Below are 2776 nucleotides of genomic sequence, written 5' to 3' on the forward strand. Positions count from 1 at the left end.
GTAGATATGTCCCTGCTTCCTGACAACCAAAGGCAGGAGATAGGGGAGTGTCGCTGAGCCAGGAAGGAGTTTGAGCCAAACCAATGATGCTGATGAGTCAAGGGGCATCCTTGGTAGGGCAGTGCCCGTTGTCTAGAGCCAACCATTGGGTTCTGCTGCCACTGCTGGTGCCATTTCTGTTAACCTCTGAAAGTTACCAGTGTTAGAATGCTCTGCCTCGGGTCTGCAAAGTTCCTAATTGAAGGGGCTTTAGCTTCAGAGGACACACTAATGTCTTTCCTTGACGTTAGGTAGATTTCCCAGGCCCTGGGATTATGGGGAAATAGGTGGTCAATGATGGCAGTGGTAAAAGCCCCACTGCTGTGCATCCTAGGTGCCAGGCACTTGCTCCCGAAACAGTGCATTTCATTCTCATGCTAGTGATTTGAGTTGGTATAATTCCTGTTTTACAGCTGAGGGGGCTCAGGCAAGTAATTTACTCAAGACTTCTAGTAGACTTGATTCCAATCCCTAGACTCTTGCCTTAACCGCAAGGCACATGCTTTATGGATTGAGAAGATTAAACAAGTGAATATATAGGGATTGTTTGTTCCAATATATGACAAATCCTAAGTACCAGGCAATTGTAACAGCTGTTGTGATCTATATCAGCATCAAAACGTACAAGTAAGACTTTGTCCAAACCCAGTGGAGGGTCAGCTATGAGTTCTAACTTGGCAATGAGTTATGTTGAATATCTAAAAGCTGGTGGCTTAGTGGTAAGGAGTTGCACTGCCAGCCCAAAGGCATATATTATTGAAATTCACTAGTTTCTCCCTGGGAGTATGGGCAGTCTCCTCCTATGCAATTTACTGCCTCTAAAAAATGCTGAAGGGTCTCCCTTGTGAGTCAGTTCCAACAAACAGTACATAATGTTTAACATAAATAATAGATTTGCTAGTATTTTCAGTCACTGGAGAATGGGCCTGTTTCTCAACTCTGTGGACCAGTATTTAGTTGATTTGTGGAGTGTGGAGGAGAAAACTTGCTTAAGCTTCCTGTCATTCACAGCCTTCTTGTCTGGGTGGGCTGGCCTTGCTCTCTGCTCCCTTTTTCTCTATCATCCACCTCCTGCCATGCTGTTGTCCATGTCCTTGGCCATGCCATGTGGTCGTGACCATGCCATGTGCTCTTGAGTCTCATGAGCTCGCTCACCCAGTGAATCACAAGAGAACACACCCAGAATCACACCCTTCCTTTGGGGGTGACTGAGGGACCCTTGCGTAGAAAGAGAATGAAGATATGGGCCAATGTGGGCACTCTATCCTAAGATCATTGCCAGTTTAGCTGGCTAGAGAAGAATCAGAGTGTCAATGTTTACTATCTTTGTCTCTCATGAAAGAGAATAGGGGTCTGACTTGTGAAGAAGCAGCTAGCAATGTGTATTTTCTGCTTTCCTGGCTCCTGCCTGAATGAGAATTTGCATTACTTTAGTGTCTGAGTTTGGGTTTTTTATTTCTTTCTATATCCTTTGGGAATAAAAGGACATTTCCTTCATCATTGAGCAAATTTCACAGCCAAATAATCCTCTCATTTGCACATGCAGGGCTTGTCTTTGTGGAGGTCATCCGGGTTCTCTGAACTGTCAATCGCTCCTGCCCTCGGTTTCCTCTGTCTTTGTCTGGAGGAAGCGAAACAGCATGGCTTTCATCCCTGTCATGGTCAATGCTGTCTGTGAATGTGGCTACGATCCTCAGTAACTATTCAAGGTGTTCAGCCTGGGTATGGAAAAAGGCCACAGTCCTCACACACGCCTTTCCACATTGACAGCTCTTGTCCTTGTGAGCAGGGGTAAAGACGTCTCCAGCTCTGCAGTGAGAACCAGAACCTATCCACCAGCTTTGGACATAATCACGGAAGCCACATCTTGTCAACGTCTGGGTCCTGGGTTGAATGGACAACATGTGAAGTGAATACAACAGTTTACCTGATCTGGTCCACTCTGTGCCAATCTAGAAACAAACTTTGCTGCCTTTTAACCCAACTCAACTTTAACCCAAACTTCCACTCAAGTTTGACGCAGACTTCACTGTCAAGTCAGAAGCAAGTCAGACTTGATCCTCCGGCAGGCCGTCAGAGGCTGTGAATGGTTTGGGAAGAGATTGTCTTTTTCAAGCAGAGTAGCTGGAGGATTCGAAGTGCCAATCTTTAGGTTAGTGCAACTCCTTACCCACTAGAACACCAGAAGTGGAGTTTAAGTCAGTGTTGTTGAGGGGGTTAAATCTAGTAAGCTCAGTGAATGAGAACTAAAGAATTTTCTTTCCATTTTATCCTGTCAGACCACAGTCAACCAGTTATCTTTCCCTACACCAAACATTCACCCCTCCCTCCCTCCCTCCATATAATAATTCAACAATCTGTCCAATCATCTATTTGGTAAGCACTTATAATGTGCCTGGCTGACCCCGAGCTTTGGGCATTTTTTATTCCTCATAGGACCTTGTAGTCCATGTTGCTGGGAAAGCCTTAAAAAAAAAGTCAGCAGAATTGGGCTGAGCCATCCTGAGCAAAAAGGTAGAAGTAGGCGGTTGGTGGAAATGTGAAGCTTACTCTGGTCTGCATTCTTACTGGGGTTAATACTTTGTGTCAATGTAGCCTTGATCTTCAGTATAATGGGGCTTTTCTGTGTGTTACAAATGCTAACCTCTGTGATGTTAGCAAAGCAGGATTATAAATGGATCCATTAAAGAAGCCTAGCTACTGCTAGTGACGGTTGGCCATGCTGCTTGCCACTTCT

Source organism: Elephantulus edwardii, unplaced genomic scaffold, assembly GCF_000299155.1.
Source record: "Elephantulus edwardii isolate Elephantulus edwardi_28Jun2011 unplaced genomic scaffold, EleEdw1.0 scaffold00117, whole genome shotgun sequence".
Lineage (NCBI taxonomy): Eukaryota > Metazoa > Chordata > Mammalia > Macroscelidea > Macroscelididae > Elephantulus > Elephantulus edwardii.